This window comes from Mercenaria mercenaria, chromosome 7, assembly GCF_021730395.1.
Source record: "Mercenaria mercenaria strain notata chromosome 7, MADL_Memer_1, whole genome shotgun sequence".
NCBI lineage: Eukaryota > Metazoa > Mollusca > Bivalvia > Venerida > Veneridae > Mercenaria > Mercenaria mercenaria.
The window spans coordinates 62,565,041-62,585,540 of NC_069367.1; the positions used below are offsets into that span (position 1 = coordinate 62,565,041).

The window sequence follows — 20,500 nt, forward strand, 5'->3', positions numbered from 1 at the left end:
GAACCCAGAAACACTGTTGAGTGAATAAATTTAATACAGACCCCTAGCTTTATTCTATTTTTTCAAAAGTTAGAAAATGCATGCGGGCTCTTCTAATGCAGTTTATGTTAAGAAACGAAGAACAACAAGAACCGGTACAGAAGCAAGAAATAGTGATTAAAGTTACATGCCTCCAGCTTTATTTATTTTTTTTTCGAAAGTTAGAAAATGATTTCATTATAAAAACACTTCCACAGTGACGCCGTTCATATTTCAGAAGATTTTGTTTCACAAAAACACTCTTTAATGAATAAAATATATAGAAACTTGTGGCGCTAGAACTGAAATGTGATAAAAATAGAAAAAAAAGAAGCTGTACATTTTTTTCATTAACATTAAAATGTTTCAATGGTTAATCATTTTTATTTTCTCAATACTAGTTAAACATGAGAGCCAGACTGTCACAATATACGTCACAAAACATTACTTTTGACTTTTTGAGTACTATTCCTATTCAGCAGACTAGTTGTCAGTTTTCTAAATGTTGACGGATTCCAGAGCCTCGAGGACTATTCTGTTTGTTATTGAACTTGGCCAATATAACATGCCCATAAACATTATGCTTAAGTTTGATTAAGATTGGATATGATAAACGAGGGACACTGCCAATTTTGCGATTTTCTTGTTAAAGGGCTATTATTCCAGAGTGCCTTAGAGTATTATTAGGTTATCGAATTTGTCTGAGATTTTATGCTCATTAACATTGTAACAAGGTTGGTGAACATTGGATAAAAAGTACCTAAGTAACAGTTTACACTCAGTCTGTCAGATTTTTTTTTAGTTTAGTCTAAGTAAACCATCGGCCGTGATACAACAGACACTGGGATAATCCAGCTGACTGTCAAACTTTACCGAGTTATGATACCAAGATACACTGTAACGTTGGATAAGAACTGCTCAAGTTAGAAAGCGGACAACTTTAGTGATCATATAATACGTCCCGTTTCAAAGCGGGGGGTATAAAATGATATTTTGATGTTATTCATCCTTCAGTACGGCCATTTTTAGTTTTTTTCACCATAATAAAACTAAATGCTGTTAAAAATATTCATTAAAGCAATACTTAACAAACGCATACTTAACAAATGTAAAATGCTTAGAACGTTCGTTCTTTTAAGAATTATCTAAAGGCTTTAACATATTTATATAAAACATACACGACTTGTAGATATCAAAACACCAGCACTTTGTGATGAACTTTCAGGTACAGTATCCAAATGTCTCCACAGTTCACGTGAGACAAATGCTGACCACAGTGCTCTGAAGAAAAAAATCCTGTAAAATACATCAGGTACTGCAAAACACCAAAATTCAAAGGCACAAAGAAAATTTGACAGATATTCATGGCAGGTTTCAGATAAGAAAATGTCATACAGTAGCGAAGTGTTAATCAAAATGTGCACACTGAATTTCTACATGTAATTGTGTATATTATATATTTTATTTACACTAAAAGGACTGTGAAAATGTCCTTGTAATGCTAATCTGAAAATGCTGACTATTTTCTCTGAAACACTTTAGTAACATCCTCTGTCCTCACAAAGTTTCTTTCAAATCAAGCAGTTTCTCACCAAAACTCACTCATTTAGTTCAATACTTATAGTAAGGATCATAGCACAAATCTACTGATTTTGGGTTTTTGAGTTCGATCCCCAGGCGGGGCGTATGTTCTCCGTGACGATTTGATAAATGACGTGTGTGATATCATTCGTCCCCCATTTCTGATTCATGTGGGGAAGTTGGCAGTTACTTGTGGAGAACAGGTATGTACTGGTACAGAATCCAGGAACTGGTTAGGTTAACTGTCCGCTGTTACTTAACTGAAATACTGCTGAAAAATGGAGTTGCAAACGAACATACACTTAAATATTTTGCACAGATCTATTTCGGAATTTCCTCTGAAACTCTTCAACCAAGTGGAGGAAGGAGCAGGGAGAGGGAAGGAGGTAGGACACGGATTATCTAGCACTGGATCGGGCTTGCCACTCCGCTCCCCCCAAACCTTCCCTACGTACACTCTCCAGAAAATGTAATGAATATTTATGTTTAATCAGCCCCATATGACAATAGGTTGGGTGAGGTCAAACGTTTGTTTACATTTGAAATTAAATGAATTATAATAGCTAAAAGTGTACTCACATTTTTCAAAATGTTCAATATCATGTCTCCTTTGAATAAGCAACAGTAGTCCAACTAATTTGACGCGATCCTAGGAAATATTGTGATATTTTTTCATATGGGCAATATATCCCCATTTAGATTGCCTGTCAGCGTCACAAACATTACATGTATGAACGTGTAATTATTTCGACTACGGTAGTACTCAGGTGATGACATAATTCTGTTCTGTAGGCTATTTATAGCGCGCTATTTATATATCCGATTAAAGGTAGAGTCTCGAAAAATATGCTCATTTTACTTGGATTCAAATTGGAATATATGGTGTTTAGTGCGGTTACCGGACGTGTAGTCTTAACACTCTCGGTACAGTTCGTGTGTTTCCGTACAAAGGGGTTATCTCCACCTGAACAAGAATTTAAGAATGCACTGAAATTATTTCATAACCCAGCTCCTTGCAATCACATTAAGGAACCGCTTAAGTTGTTTTCACCAAGAAGTATACACCATTGACGCTCCAAGAAGGCAAGATGTACGGAACCACTAGTCAGTATGATGAGGTAATATATCAGATTACAGCATGTCCGAAAGCGAGACGAATATATGAAGCAGGCAAAATCAAATCAAACTGAATATCAAATAAAGGCATGTACATGTAAGAATGCAAGATGGGATTCCGAATGTCAAAATCAAGCAGTCAACTTGTCAAACAGAGACACGTGTACGCAAGAAGGCAATATGCAATTTTTGCCTTAATATTGTTCCATATACTTTCACTTTGAATAAAGTGTATATTTTCCAATCTGCAAAATTTCCTGTCTTAATAGTCATACAGTATTTAAGATACCCTAAATGCAGCACAATAAAGCTGATTTAAAAGTGAAACGAGCATTCCAGTTTTTTTGTGGACACATGAATGATGAATCAAGTGTTTGCAGGAGTTATCTTGCCTACATGCTTATTTCTACCTTCAGAACATCAAAAATCTTTTAGTTTTCGACTTGGAAAAAGTGAAAGTTTGGCAAAAATGTTGTCATTTTTTACATTTTAAAAGTTTATCAAATGGATAAATATGGGCCTGTAGTTAGAATCTACTTGTCATTTCAAATACAAACATAACAGCGCGTTACTGAGATGCTCTTTTAAAGAAGAATGTACTATTGTTTTTTCATGTCAGCAGTGAAAACAAACAGTAATCGGTCAGTAATCGATTCGCCTCTGAATTGCTAATGCTATCTCTTTACAACACACTTCCATGTTACCTAATTCGCTGAAAACACCCCAAATTTCATTGCCCTGTCTTACACTTTTCACACCGGAAGTAAACAATATTGTGCGCATGTGCACTGACAGATATTACGGGGCTGACGAATCTCATACTACACCGTGTTTAAACACTATTTATACACTCGGGCGGTTATACGTCGTTCACATATTAAGTTCACTCGGACTGAACCCTCGTGAAATTATTAGGCCGACGTATAACTGCCACTCGTGCATAAATCGCGTTAAAGCACTCTTTTGCTATAAATAATTTCTTAATTAAAAGCATTTTACATAACTTTATTTTTAACTTTAATTCGCAAAGTCAGAAATTATTACATAACTAGGACAAGGATCTTTGCTTTGTTATGGCCCCTTTTTTACCTAGAAATAGGTTTCGAGTACCATTCAATATTTTTTCTGTTTGATATACATGATATCATTATACATTACCATTTAGAGCAAGAGATATCCAGTTTCATACATACAGATACATTGTTTGTCCTATATGTTTTCCTTCTTTTGTCTTAAACTCGCTTGTTAAATATCGCCCTTTGTTTGCTTTGCGATGGAAAAAACTCGATATTACCAATGTCTACATCTTCTAAAAACATAATAATATCTAAACATTACAATTAAGATTGTAAACAAACAGAACGGCGTGGTAATTACGAAACATTGAGTCGATCTTCTGCTTCTGGATAAGAGTTTATTGTATTAAAGCTTTACACCACCTGGTAGAATCAGGAAAGTATTTTGATTCGAAGCATCATCTGTATATACATTGCACAATCCCTGCAATAAAATTACTATACGTTTTTTGTTGTTGTTGTTTTTTTTCTCAAGAATCGCCTATATGTGTTACCCGATGACAACTAAACATAAAACTTTCTAACAGAACGCTTTCATTACTTACACCGATATCCCGGTTTCTGAGATCCTTGTAGGTTTTATATAGAATATAAGAAATCAATTTAAAACACAGGAGAACGCTGACAGTAATATGATATGAGCCGTGTCATGAGAAAACCAACATAGTGGGTTTTCGACCAGCATGGATCCAGACCAGCCTGCGCATCCGCGCAGTCTGGTCAGGCTCAATACTGTTCGCTTTTAAAACCTATTGGAACCGGAGAAACTGTTAGCGAACAGCATGGATCCTGACCAGACTGCGCGGATGCGCAGGCTGGTCTGGATCCATGCTGGTCGCAAACCCACTATGTTGGTTTTCCCATGGCACGGCTCATATCTCTTTATAATGGGAAATAACAAATAATGCTGAATGTTGAAAGCAGCCTTGAATTTGAGGTCTATGTTTCCTTAACCAGTCACGTTTTACAACACGCGAAAGATGGAATGCATTTAGTGTTACAAGGTTGGAAATTCAGTCTATATCGAGGGGCGGCTACAAAAGACGTAGAAGCAATGTTTAAGATTTAGTAAGTAAAGCATGTTTATATTTTACACCCGATATGGTAACCTTTTATTATACCCTGTCATAGTTGGAATAGGGTCGGGGATCTTACCTCTATCCCCCTTGCAAATATATACATGTGATGAATGTTACTGTTATGACTTTACTAAAGATTAGAAAAAGTTAATAAGTTGTCAAGAGATACTTTACTTTTTAACCTAACTTTTTCGTATTTTTCTTTACTCAGTGAAGTTATATATTGTCTACTTTAATATGCAAAAGATTTAGTTCTAGATATCCATTACAATTTTCTCTACAGTTGTATTAATACATCTGATATTAGGCTGTGTTTAATAAAAACAATTATGACCATATATCAATTATATCAATGACAATATTACATTCGTTTCTCAGCCAGTTCTCTTCCTGAGCTAAAACAAAAAGTACAAGGGCATTGATAAAATAAGTGTTCCCTAATCTCACTTTCGAGGTTACAGTTAGGACATAAATCATTATACATATATAGTTGTGTGATAATTTCGTTTTTATTCGTCAGGATGCTGGTGCGTGGGTTTCAGAATGAGGCTTAGCGTGTGTTTTGTGAGCAAAGAAGAAAATCAAGATGGTAAGTGTGTTTGGGGGCAACTTTCATCAATGACCCTTTCACATAAACGATTTATAACAGTCGCAGCACAAGTAACTCGCGATGCACACCGTGTTATGCACAGCACAATAAATTCAGTTCTCCGGGATTTGATGCTCTGTATCAAAATCTTACTTCTTTTCTGTGTAAGAACGTGGCTAAGACAGTGAAAAGTGAAATACAATCAAAAGGGAGTGTTGCGCCTAATATTACCAGAAGCTGAAACATGTGTGTATATGTTTGAACTCAAAAGACGAACTGGCTACAAGAAATGAAAAATGCATGGTAAAAGCAACGCATCAGAAAAGCGGAATAAAGTTTTGTTTACAATTTTCTTAAACTTTTGTTGCCCATTTATCAAACAGAAAACAATCTATTTCTAGCAATGTTATGCCTGCCCAGGACTTATAGCGACAGAACTGTCCGTTTTTTTTCACATAAGAACCGGATTGCCTACAACCCACAATAATGACCCTATACAGTTCATACTCACGCTCAACAATCCTTGTGGCAAGACCTACAAATTGGCCTAATATAAATGACCTTGCCCCTCATGTGACCTTCACCATCGACTTAAAATTTGAACAAGAGCTCATCGAGCACGAAATGCACCCCTTGATGCATTCAGTAATTGCACAAGGAACAGAAATTATATGCTCACTGTAAACATAAGTTCTTCCATTCTGGTTTAATCTGACCTTGACCTTTAAGCTATTAACCTAACAAGAGATTACAGAGTGATCTTGGCGCCATCCACTGAGCCATTTTTGAATGTTCCAAATTTCAAGACTAGCTCAAGGTCAAAATCAATGTCAAATTTCATTTCGGTACAAAACAATGTGTATGTGGTCCAAATTTGAAAGCTGTGGCTTGAGAAATGTGAAAGCAGGTCATTAGATCAATTTCAAGGTCAAAGTTCATTTTGGTAGATAGAACTATGCATGTGCTTCAAATTTGAAGGCTGTAGCTTGAGAAATGTGAAAGTAGGTAATAGGTAAAAATCAACGTCATATTTCAATTCAGAACACAAAATTATGCATGCGGTCCAAATTTGAAGCCTGTACCTTCAGAAATGTTAAAGTAGGTCACTATGTCAATCTCAAGATCAAAGTTCATTTCGGTACACAAAACTATGCATTTGTTCAAATTTGAAGGTTGTAGCTTGAGAAATGTGAAAGTAGGTCACTAGGTCAATCTCAAGAACAAAGTTCATTTCAGTACACAAAACTATGCTTGTGGTTCAAATTTGAAGGCTGTAGCTTGAGAAATGTGAAAGTAGGTCACTAGGTCAAAATCACGGTCAAATTTTATTTTGGAACAAAAAACTATGCATGTGGTCCAAATTTGAAGCCTGTACCTTCAAAAATGTGAAAGTAGGTCACTAGGTCAATAACGAGGTCAATGTTTTTCGGTTGACAAATCTATGCATGTGGTCCAAATTTGAAGGCTGTAGCTATAGAAATTTGAAAGTAGGTCACTAGGTCAAGATCAAGGTCAACTCATGTCAAGGTTCATCTTGCCACTCAAAACTATACATGTGGTCCAAATTTGAATGATGTAAGTTATGGACATGGAGGTTCTAAGTTTTTCCCTATATAAGTCTATATGAACCATATGAGGCACAAGACCACAGTTATTTGCCCTTGGTTGACAATACGGAAGTGGTTACGCGGAAAATAGTTCCTCTGTTTGATGGTGAATATTGGTGAATTTTTGAGTGAAAGACCTGCAATAAATGGCATGATTTAATAGAGGAGATGTGAAATAGTAGGTACATGTACAATTTGACAGAATGCAAATGTCAGAATATGCATAACATGACTTTTTGATAGGGCCTGTTTTGCCTGTTTGCGGCCATCTAGAGAGTATTCTTCATACGCATGTGATTTGGTTCAAAATGGTGGAAAAAAGAGCCGGTCAACCCAATGTTTACTGTGGCTGGAATTATTTCTCTTGGATAGTTCTGTTGAGTTCAGGTATTTTTATAGGGGTTGGAATGCATGCAAAATTGCTATAATGTCCAGTGCCTATATAGAACATATAGTAAAAATAACTGTGGTCTTAGGCCTGATATAGTGGAAAATGTCAGAAAGCAAATTGTCAATATTTTTGTTATTTTTCAATCTACATGGCTGAAATTTTGACAGTGAATGGCTGGTAGGCATAGAAATCTGGTAAATATTTAGATTAATCATTACATTTGCTGAAATTGCTTCAGTTTGGATAAAAAGTATACATGCACTTGAAACTTGTGAAAAATCCTACTTTCAGTTTACATATTTCTGGATTTTTTCTAATTTTGCAGGTTTTCTTGCATGAAATGCATTTTTATAAGTTCTTTGTTTGAAACCGGTATGCGGGAAACAAAATGGGGTATTACAAATGCCGCGATGTGATATTTTTTGATTTTTTACAAATTTGAGCTGCGACTGAAGAAATCTGACCTAAAGTCAGATATGTATTTTTTTCTATTCTTGTTTACATAAAATTGCTCTTTTGGTTACTTGAATTTACACAGTACACACAGTCTGAATAGTGAAATATGTGTAATCATAAAAAATCTGTGCAAGAAAAATCAGTTCAAGGGCTTGAAAATTGGACAGATTAGGCCTGAAATTGGCATATTTTAATTGATTTTGAAGGAAAACAGTCAGATTTTCACATACTAGACTTGCATATTGGTTTCCTTAATGCTTAATTGAGCATAAATCATCATATCTGAGGTCCTGAATTGTATATTTACTTATTCTGTTGGATTTCTTACACTTTTAGTACCTAAAAACCTGAAATGAGAGCGCTCGGACAATGTGAAGTTTGTCGCATAGACGGGGATTGACCGCCTTTGTACATATATGTCTACAGCTTCTCAGATTTGACCGAAGACAGTTGTTCGGTGTTGTGAATGGGTAAATAATTCCATTTTAGATGCTTTTAATCAAGATCAGGTACTTTCTGTGATTTTGTAAAATTTAATAGACTTCGTTAAATTGCATCGGCAAGCGGAAAAAAGCCAGAAAATAGAATTGTAGTGGAATAACATTATTTCAGCCAGTTTTGCCATAATGACTACTTTCTAAATCATGTGTGGTAGTGAGATAACATTTATAATCAGTTACCATGAAATTGGACAGGAATTTGTTCATAATTGTTGATGCAGTAAGCTGTATTCCCAGTGTGAATACTCAGTTCTGATTGTAGCTAATTTCACCTGAAAATAGTAAACATTGCTTCAGATCTAGCAGTCAGTAAAGCAAGGAAACTGGACAGACTGCTTTGTGATTGATAGTTTTGTTATTCAGACTGTTTGTTATGACACATTTTACTTACATAAGACTTGAATTTGAGGTTTAATATTACATTATGACAGTTTCAGTATGGGGAAAGGAGACTGTGATATAAATATTCATAGAAAAGTTGCTTTGAGGGGCACTTTTTAGCATTTCACACTTTCTTTGCAGTCAGATTGTTTTGAAATATAGTTTGCACATACATACAATCATGTAAACTGATTAAGTATTCATTCTAAGAAATTATGACTAGCTCGACTCGTATTTCAGATGTTGTTCGGCCGAAGGCCTTCCAGTCACACAGAAGATCCTGTTTCGGTCACACGAAGGGTCACTTCCATTGATATTAGTCACAGGAAAAATTAGGAGCACCAGTTGTATTTTCTCAGGTTGATATTTATTTAGGTTTTTGCTGAAATTAAGCCAGTTTGGAACATTCAGCAGGCAGTGATGTACATTAAAATCATTCTTTATAGAGATAGGGGCTGTTTTGCCAGAATGCTCAGCTGTGATACACAGTGTAAGATTTTGTGCAGTGTAAATGGTCATGGTGTGCATGTTTCATTTACAGAGTGCACTGAATGCCTGTAAACTGTAAGATTTGAGTGAAATATTCATTCCAGAAAGACTCATAAGCTTTTTAGTAAGCTCACATATTGGATTTTTCAGAGCTGTTTGGCTCATTTTACCTAGGGTAGCCATAAATGAATGATCACTGAAAAGTATATGACACATATATGTACAAAAGTTATTCATTCTCATATCTGCCACATACTGGGCTGCTTAAAAAGGGCAAATTTGACAGCTACAGGATTTTTCTTAGTTCACATTTTACTTTTTCGTGTGAGTAGACTCCGCGTTTTGACGTGCTTTTTGTAATATGAATAGTTTTCCTTAAAATTGGAATAGTGATATTGTAATCAGACTTGAAGTGGCTCTTAATTTGGATAGATGTATATTAAGGAAACATGCTGTTTTTTATTTTGGGTGAAAATCTCATCAAACAAAAAAGTTATAGAATTTTGCGTTTTTTTTCATCTGAAAAGTACGCGAACTTTTTTTTTTGCTCAGATTTGACCGATACCATGTGTAACATTGGAAGCTGTCAAATTTTAGTGCATAGTTCAACAAAGGTGTAACTTTCAGATTTAATTTGCTATACATCTGAGATTATACTGGTAAAATATTTTTTAGTTTGGAGAGAAAAATAGGTCTAAATAGGCACAAGACCACAGTTATTTGCCCTTGGTTGACAATATGGAAGTGGTTACGCGGAAAATAGTTCCTCTGTTTGATGGTGAATATTGGTGAATTTTTGAGTGAAAGACCTGCAATAAATGGCATGATTTAATAGAGGAGATATGAAATAGTAGGTACATGTACAATTTGACAGAATGCAAATGTCAGAATATGCATAACATGACTTTTTGATAGGGCCTGTTTTGCCTGTTTGCGGCCATCTAGAGAGTATTCTTCATACGCATGTGATTTGGTTCAAAATGGTGGAAAAAAGAGCCGGTCAACCCAATGTTTACTGTGGCTGGAATTATTTCTCTTGGATAGTTCTGTTGAGTTCAGGTATTTTTATAGGGGATGGAATGCATGCAAAATTGCTATAGTGTCCAGTGCCTATATAGAACATATAGTAAAAATAACTGTGGTCTTAGGCCTGATAACACCTGGGGCGGGGCCATATTTGACCCTAGAGGGATAATTTGAACAAACTTGGTAGAGAACCACTAAATGATGCTACATTACAAAATATCAAAGCCATAGTCTTTGTGGTTTGGACAAGAATATTTTCAAAGTTTTTCCCTATATAAGTCTATGTAAACCATGTGATCCCCAGGGCGGAGCCATATTTGACCCTAGGGGAATAATTTGAACAATCTTAGTAGAGGACCACTAGATGATGTCATATACAAATATCAAAGCCCTAGGCCCTGTGGTTTTGGACAAGAGGTTTTTCAAAGTTTTTTCCTATATAAGTCTATATAATCCATATGACCCCCGGGGTGGGGCCATATTTGACCCCAGGGAAATAACCTGAACATCTTGGTAGAGGACTACTACATTTTGCTACATATCAAATATCAAAGCCCTAGGCCCTATGGTTTTGGACAAGAAGATCAGAAACCGTTTTAACTGTTCCTGACCAATGTGGCCTTGAACTTTGACCTAATGACCTCAAAATCAATAGGAGTCATCTGCTGGTCATGGCCAACCTAACTATTAATTTTCCTGATACTAGGCCAAAGTGTTCTAGAGTTATTGCCTGGAAACCATTTTACTGTTCCTGGTCACTGTGACCTTGACCTTTGACATACTGACCTCAAAATCAATACAAATCATTTGCTGGCCATGACCAACCTTCCTGTCAACTTTCGTGACCCTAGGCCCAAGCGTTCTTGAGGTATCATCCGGAAACCGTTTTACTATTCAGGGTCACTGTGACCTTGACCTTTGACATACAGACCTCAAAATCAATAGGGGTCATCTGCTGGTGATGACCAATCTCCCTATCAACTTTCCGACCGACCGACAGACCGACCGACCGACCGACCGACCGACCTACCGAACAATATACCCCAGTATAGTATATACTGACACTAAACAAACCTTGTGGTAAAACTGGTGCAAGAAATTCATGAAACAATTGTGCACTTTCTGTGAAAAGTATGATTGTAGATGGATGTATAATGCTTTATTTAGCCTGGGAAGCCGGTTATGAATATTCAAAATGGCCGCCAAAATCCATGATGGCCGCCATAATTAACATTTTATAAGAAAATGCTCTAGCATTTGCTCTAGCATTTTATATATGGCAAGATAATAAAGAAAAGTAGCATAATAGTATAAAGAAATTTTAAGCTACAAATAAGCTCTATTATGAAAACAGAACAAGTCCAATATGGCGGCCTAAGTCCCAGATGACCTCCATAAAATCATTTTTCTATGAAAATCACTCTTCAAAAGAAACGAAATGTCGATGATAATTCCGCCGAGGCATAGGTCGATAGTTAAAGTTCTCCTTCCACTACCGTGTCGTTAACTGGCATTACAAGAATAATTTAGATTTCTGGATTTTCCCAGTCACCTGATTTTAAATACATATTCCATCATTATAACAAAACGTTCTTACTATATTATTATCAAGTTGCTTACAAGTTGAATTATTATTTTTCTAAAGATAACAGTTTGAAACAACGCATGTATATGTCTCATTTGATCTGCAGTCTATAACTTTCCCGTGTTTAAAAAAGTTGCAAGGTAAGGCCATACCAAATTGATTCATAGTTCTTCGGAAAATTTTCAAAAAAAAATGGGAGCGAGCGAGTGAATTTTTTTTTCTCAATTTTGATTTTTTCAGAGGCGGATAGCTTTTACATGGAGCGAGCGGGTATTTTTTTTTTTTTTTTTTTTTTTTTTTTTTTTTTGCAGTTATGATTATACATGAAGTTAACATTTCTTTAAGAATAACACAGAACTTTAACATTTACAGTGTGACTAACACAGTAGATAGCTTTTCTATATGTTTTAAAGACTACATGAATAGTTTTGCAAATAAATTCTTGCCAAAACTCATTGAATCACTTTGTTTTTATTTTGTATTTATAATTACTAAGGGATGAGTGTCTTATTTTTAATTTTGATTGTTCTACATTAATCTGTATGCGTGCCCATTTAACTGTAGAGGTTGAGGAATATTTAACAAAAAATGGGCACCCAAGTGGAATAATTAACATATCTCCTGAAACCCAGTTAGATGGCTTCGACACATGAGCAACTTTGTGCCCCTAGAGAAACTCCAAACGGTAGAGGTGAGGGGCAAGTAATAAGTCACTTGACCAATGAGATCAAACGGAGTTGGGCACACAATTAAATGCTTCGACATTGCTCGAATCCTATTGGAATAATTTCTTAATTATAGATCAGGCTAGCTTAAGTTTTTGTGGTATAGGCTCATTTGTGAATTTTCAGTCAAAAATTATAACAGACGGACAAAAAATGATCCCAATATGGCCACTCTTAAAAGTGTTATTTCTTGTGCCTTGACTGACCAAGAAATTTTGAGTTGGGAAGGTCTGTTTTTTTTCAGATTCTTTCTTTCAATCAATTCACAGCAAATTAATATACTAACAGGGAAAATTGGGGTTACAATACGACAGGAATTATTTTTTATATCTACACTATTTACTTGAAAAGCTAAACATTTTTTTAAGTTGAATATATGCATTTTGATAGAATATTTGACTGCAGTACTAAAGAAGTTTCGTTCAAAACGATCTGGGCCCCAGACAAATGTGATGGATCAGTCAGGATCTGTGAACAAACTTTTTTTTTAAGAAAGCACTGGCTTTGGCTCGAGATCTAAAATAATGAACTAAACAACTGATAACAAATGGTTTGACAACTTTATCTGAACAATATTTCTATGTTTAATCCAAATATTTTTAATTGAATACCCGTGCACGTCTTACAAGTCGGGCTTATTCTTTTCACTGTATTGAACAATCGTAGAACATGCCTACTTCATCACCTACCGGCACATCGACGGCCATGTGTGGCACTAGCACAGACACTCCAGATTTAAAACAAATGATGAAAACATCATAATTCCCGACTTTTTGAGTTTGAGTCATCAGCTACATGTATTACGAACGCATGAATTCCAATCAATATCACTTTGAGGTATTAAAACAGCGATAAAACCTGTTTTGCCGTTATCATTCCGGACCGCGTAAGCAGAAAAAAAATTTTTTTTTCGGAGATTTTTATGTACGTGCGGGCGGGTGAATTTTTTTCTCTTTTTCTCGGGAATGAAATCGTTGATGCGGTAGTTCCGATGAACGACAAATCAATTTGGTATGGCCTAAATGCATACAAGCTGCAAGCCCATGGTGGATAGAGGTCTTGAATAAATTTTGACCGAATCATTCAAAACTGTGTTTGACAATTTAAATTTATATTAGCATTTTTGTAAAATGTGTACACTTCTAGCGATGTCCTAGAATTGTCAGCGAAGTAAAATCGGGACAAAGTTCCAGTTGGAATAGCTACGTTTGGAAACAAACAAATCCCTCCAGTGATGTAGGGGAGGATGTGAAGGCGATAGACATCTACACAAAATAGCATAGACTAAGTATAACAAATAGATAACAAGAACGAAACAAACACGTGAAAGAGCACGTTGGGGTACCGCCATTTTGCGTAACTGCTGTTGGTACATGAACTCGTAAAATGTTTCAGTCTTTGTTTTATTATGTAAACAAGTAAAATAATAACCCAGCCAGTGCCTAGCGTTTAGAAAAACTTTTGGCTTTTTTGCACAAGGAACTAGAGACAATAGCTTGTTTGTGGAACAACCACAAAATAATTTATTTATTTGGGTTTTACGGCGCATCAACACAGTATAGGTTATATGGCGCAAAACAGAACTCCAAATTTTGGTTTCATACCTCATTTACATCGAAACAACCACAAAATAAGGCCATCTAAAAATCAGAAAAGAGACATGCGTGTGTTAAGTACAATTAAATGATGTTCAGTTGTATCATATATGACTTCTCTTAGATCATAATAGCTTGAATGTTAGAGTTAACCAAACATGTCGGTCATGTTAACGTTCAAGTATTACAAATGATCAAATGGAAGGTTACTTGAATGAGAAAAAAAAATTATACAGTTTTCAGTCGGGGTTCAGACGTAGATTTTCCACGGATACATGTCTTATCCATCTTTAAGATTTTGTCAAGTTTCAAATGGATAAAGGTAACATGGTTGGAATGGTTCTGCTGGATTTACAGAAGGCGTTCGATACAGTTAATCATAGTATTTTGTTAATGAAACTGAATGCAATTGGCCTTAGTTCAGATGCTGTTCTCTGGTTCCAATCATATTTTTCTGATAGACACCAGTTAGTTGCTGTTTCAGGTGTCCATTCCAATCGTGCCCCTGTAACCTGCGGGGTTCCCCAAGGTTCAATCCTTGGTCCCATTTTATTTTTAATCTATGTCAATGATATGTCAGCTGTGGTCAACAATAAGTTAAAACTGTATTGGAATTCTTGTATATGGGAAAAGTATAGCTGATGCTGAGTCTATTTTATCTATGGAAATGGAAAATGTAAGTGAATGGCTTATTGATAACAAGCTTTCACTCCATCTTGGTAAAACAGAGTCTATTCTCTTTGGTCTAAGCCAAGGTTAAAAACACAAAATGTTTTAAATGTTTCTTGTAATGTACAAACATTCAAGCAACCAGTTCAGTGAAGTATCTGGGTGCTACATTAGACCACAATCTTTCAGGTGATGAAATTGCAGGTTCAGTGGTCACAAAGTCTAATGCCCGGTTAAAATTCCTTCATAGAAAGAATCAATTCTTGGATCTTCATACTAAGAAGCTTTTAGTAATGTCTCTGATACAGTGTCATTTTGATTATGTATGCTCTAGTTGGTATCCAAGTTTGACCAAGTATTGGAAAAATAGGCTTCAAACTACTCAAAACAAAATGATCAGATTTGTTTTGAACATGGATAGTCAGAGCAATTCAAGTCTCTAAATTGGTTGCCTGTCTCAAAAAAAGTAGATCAGATAACTCTCTGTCATGTCCATAGAATAAAGTCAGGCACTGCACCGGAATATCTTAAGGAGCATTCTACATCCCATTTTCCAGCCCATGACCATTTTACCAGATCTATAGTGTCTGCACTTCCATCATCAAATTCTTTTGATTCTAATTATTCCTTTGTTGATACTGGTCGGTTTTTTTTGCCAGAGAGGATGGGTAGCTTTGGTAGAAAGTCTTTTGCTTACAATGTGATTGTTTTGTGGAATGGTCTCCCTCAACATCTTAGGGATATTGAATCTTCCCATTCATTTAAGCATGCCATCAAATCCTATTTAATGCCTAATTGATTTTAATAGTCTTTCAGTTGTAGTATGTTAAAATCTTTTAACTGATTTAAACAGACAATTCTTAGAAATATAATTCTTATCTCAGTCATTTGTATTTTTTAGTTTTGCTGTTGTACTGATTTCATTTAAATGTAGCTATACTTACATTTTTAAAGTATGAATATTTTTATTTTCGTCAGATTTTGGCTGACAACTTTGTGATCATATTATCATTCATTGATCATTCCTCATGAAATATTATGTGATAAATCTTTTACTGTGATACATATATGTGATCTCAATTAGCTTTCATAAATTATTTAGTATTTAAAGTTATGTATCTTGCTTTATTACTCAAAAGTATAATAGTTAAACATTACTTTCTGTGTCATGCCGCCAATTAACAGGGACCACAATGGAAATAAGAAGAATCATTTCATCTTTTTTGTGTTATCCCTGGTAATGGTGAGCATTACATGGCTTTGCTGAGTAATATGATATAACTGTCTAATGATTTGTTGGTTTGACACTATTTAATATTTATTATGCATTGATTTGTCATTTGTTTTATCGCTATATTGCCATGTCATGTACACCTGTGCCAAATAAAACTTACTTACTTACTTACTTAACCTGTGCCATTTATGTTGTTTTACGACGGCGTAGATGTGTATGAATTTACATACAATTATGTAAACTGAAACTGATCAATTTGATTAAACGCCTATTTCTATACAATGACATATTCAATGGAGTTGTACATTTGATTTATTAAACCTTTAAATATTAATGATGAATGTAAAAACTCACATAGAATTAGACAATTTAAAAACTAGCTATTATCGCATATGAAACAATTACCAAAAACTTAAAACAATGATATAAAGTCTCTAAAATACCGTGTCTTAAATTTTTGTTATAATCTATCAGGAGATTTACTTTTTCGTAATTCTAACAACAGTTTATTCCAATGTTTTGGATCAATAGTACAGAAACTTCTGTCATTAAATGTTTAGCACTTGTGGTATGGTAATAGAATAATGATATATTAAGTTGAAAACAAAGAATAACAAAAGATGTAAAGATTAAAAGGAAAATCTTAAAGCTAGAAATATGGACAACTTGTCATCCTTGCTGTTGTTTTTTGAATTCTTAACTATAAACAAGAGGGCCAAGATGGCCCTAGGTCGCTCACCTGACTAACACACCATAACAGTGTAAAAATGGTTTACCTAGTGATTTCATGGAGACAGATATTCTGACCAATTTGCATTACGTTTGGACCAAAAACGTGGCCTTTTGAGTGTAAACAAGCATTTTCTTTTGTTTGACCTAGTGACCTAGCTTTTTACCCAATATGACCCAGATTCGAACTTGTCCAAAATTTTATGTAAACAAACATTCTGACAAAGTTTTTGGAAGAATAGAACACAAAAGTGGCCTCTAGATTGTATACAAGCTTTTCCTTTGATTTGACCTAGTGACCTAGTTTTTGACCCCATTGACCCAGATTTGAAATCATCCAAGACTTCATGATAACAATACATACTGACCACGTTTTATGAAGATATAAATAAAAATGTGCCCCCTAGGGTGTAAACAAGCTTATTTTTTTATTTGACCTGGTTACCTAGTTTTTGAACCCACATAACCCAGATAATAATTTATCCGAAATATCATGCAGACAGACATTCAGACCAAGTTTCATGCATATCAACTGAAAAATGCAGCTGTGTTATGGCCTCTAGAGTGTTCACAATCTTTTTTTATTTGACTGGGTGACCTAGTTTTTGACCCCACATAACCCAGATTCAAACTTGAACTAGAAATCGTCAAGACAAACATTCTGACAAAGCTTCTTAAAGAATGAGTCACAAAATGTATCCTTAGAGTATTCACACGCTTTTCCTTTGATATGGCCTGATGACCTAGTTTCTGACCCCTGATGTTACCCAATTTCCAACTTAACCTAGAGATTATCAAGACAAACATTCTGACTAAGATTCATAAAGACTGAGCCACAACTGTGGCCTCTAGGGTGTTCACAAGCTTTTTCTTTGATTTGACCGGGTGACCTAGTTTTTGATCCTATATAACCCAGATTTGAACTTGACCTAGAAGTCATCAAGACATACATTCTGACCAATTCTCAATTCTCATGAGTTTCAAACTTAAATTATGCTCTCTAGATTGTTAAAAAAAAGTTTCGTTTGATCTGGTCTAGTGACCTAGTTTTTGATCCCATATAACCCAGTTTCAAACTTGACTTAGATCCGCGCAGTCTGGTCAGGATCCAAACTGTTCGCTTTCAAACCCTACTGCAATTAAAGAAAACGTTAGCGAACAGTATGGATCCTGACCAGACTGCGGATGCTTAGGCTGGTCTTGATCCATGCTGGTCGCAAATGCACTATGTTGGTTTTCTCATGGTGCGGCTATTATTTTTATTTCACTAATATATACAAAATACCTTAAAATGTTCTATTTATAAGTCCAGGGAAAAAAACAAGAATAGATTAATGAAAGTTAAGGCATGCAAATAATAACTATTCATGACTAATTTGTCTTCACTTCTTTACTAGACTTTCGTTTTGCTTCACATATTCACAGTTATTTTTTACGTTGTAGAGTTACTGTGTTTAAGGAACGTGGCTTTTCATTTTGAATATTAATACTTGCTCCACTTTTCCCCCAACATCCGACCCTTTTATCTACCCTTACCCCTCCCCCTTTTCTGCATTTTGCATATACAGTACAACCTCTCCAGAACGGCCCTCTCTTAAGCAAAAACCTCTCTTATAACAACATCATCTAAATTTCCCTAAGGTAAAATATACTATCAAATTTACCTCTCCAGAACAGCAACCTCTATATAACAGTCAATATTTGTATCTCCCAAAGGGTGTTGCTCTACAGAGGTTGCACTGTAATTAAAATGTACTTGTTGGATTTTTTAAGCAAACCGTCTACAATATTTTTCCCTTACAGCTTTTTTTTTTGTTGTGGGCTACTTTGCGATGCATGGCTCTATGGCTGTTTTGGGGGTGATCTGCGCTTCAAGGAAATCTACCCTTACCTTTTATCTATTATCTGTTTACAGTCACGGTTTTAGTACACTGATCAGTGTCGCATTTTTCACCTGTTAATTACTGTTTTCTTTTACTTTATCACTGTAACTTTGTTTCAAGACGGTATCCCTTTCCGGTCACGAAATATTCAACAGTTTATACAGTCGTTGTATTTTATTTGTTTTAGAAGTGGCGTGTCTTCCTCGTTTTCATCCTTCTTTCTGTTAGTGTTGGTTTGTCTTCCATTTGAAACTTGCAAACAGTTTTCTCTAAAACATAAAGAACAACATTGAATATTTTGATCAGTAGTCTTGCGTCTATCTGAAGGAAGCACTGTGTTTTAAAGGGCAGTCAATTCTGTGTTTATGTTAATCCCAATCTTCGCTTTCCTGAGAGTGACCGTTAGTTTCATCACCTTCACAAATAAATCTCTACAACAACAACCTCAAATGAAATAGATTTGTTTTTAAATTATTAGAACATTCTTACACATGTATTTCTGAATTCATATGCCACCTGCGACATACGTTTTCAACGCTTATGCCGGTATTCTTGGTAAGAAGAGCCTGTCAGAAGGTGAAATCAATATAAAATACAAAAGAGCGCTTTCAGTAACATGATATTTCTGTTTAATGATCAGAGAAATAACGAATAATGCTGAATAGGATTTCAAGAGAAATAAATTGTCAACGTTGAATTTGATACATAAACTGCTTTTTCTCGACCAGTCCCTTTTAAAACATGTTCTAAGCGATGATAATTATGTACTTTCTGTAAATGTTACAAGGTCTGTAGCATAGTCGTCCTCGAGGGATGACTGCGAAAGATCGAGACTTATTTCGATTTCAACACACGATATAACAATGCATAAATAATGCGAAAACGCATTTAGGTTGAATGGTCTAAGGATATAAATTATTAATTTGCCATTAGCAAACTTTATTAGTATATTAGCATCATTATCCTATTAGGTTACAAGTTGCGTTATAATTTTTCAAAGACAACGCATGTGTATTTACTATTAATACTTGATTTGCAATCTATAACTTCCTCATGTTTTTAAAAAGTTGGAAGGTATTTGCAATCCTTGGGCGACGAGGTCTTGAACAAATGTGGACCGGCTCGTTCAAAACTGGAATTGACAGTTTGAATACCTTTATCTAAGTGTAAATGAAGTGTACATGTAAACCAAATATTGCAAAATGGCGCCGATTATCCGCTTCGACTGATGCCACAGAAAATGTCAGCAAGTGAAGAAAGACCCACAGTCTTCCAGAAATAAACCCCTACGGCAGTGTATGTAAGGATGTGTAGACGAAATACATCTACATAAACATACACAGAAAAAAAAAACAACAGACAACAAGTATGAATAGAACACAGGTACTGCCCTGGAACAGTAATTTGCCAAACGTATCGCTGTGATGTATAACATAACGCATATCCTCATTCTAATCAGTTTTGTATTCATTTTATATCAAAACTGTACAAACAAAGACAATTCAATTTGCCTTTTTCATTCCTGTGTATATTTATGTTCTCTTGTCATGGTAGATACGAGAAACAAATATTCTCTGTTACCATTTTACTTGTGTACAACAGTTTTATATGTTTCTTCTAGAAGACTGTTATGCATTACCACATGTATCATTGTTAAACCTTACACACATGAAGTCAAGTTTGAATTTCTGCTAATGTGTTTCCTTAAGCCTATTCATATCAAATTATTTCTGCGTTCCTACTTTATTCCGATCTGACAACTTTACTATAA

The 20,500-nt window shown here is 35.2% G+C and overlaps 1 long non-coding RNA gene across 2 annotated transcripts; it reads left to right on the forward strand.

Annotated features, from left to right (window-relative positions):
• The first annotated feature begins 7,116 nt into the window (after positions 1 to 7,116).
• Positions 7,117 to 10,342, forward strand: LOC128558634 (uncharacterized). 2 transcript variants are annotated; one of them, XR_008371769.1, is made up of 3 exons: positions 7,117 to 7,453; positions 8,250 to 8,383; positions 9,035 to 10,342. It is a non-coding gene; the product is annotated as an uncharacterized LOC128558634 (long non-coding RNA). The 2 variants fall into 2 exon arrangements; XR_008371768.1 differs by lacking the exon at positions 7,117 to 7,453 and adding an exon at positions 7,557 to 7,651 and having other exon boundaries at positions 9,035 to 10,341.
• The last annotated feature ends 10,158 nt before the right edge of the window (positions 10,343 to 20,500 follow it).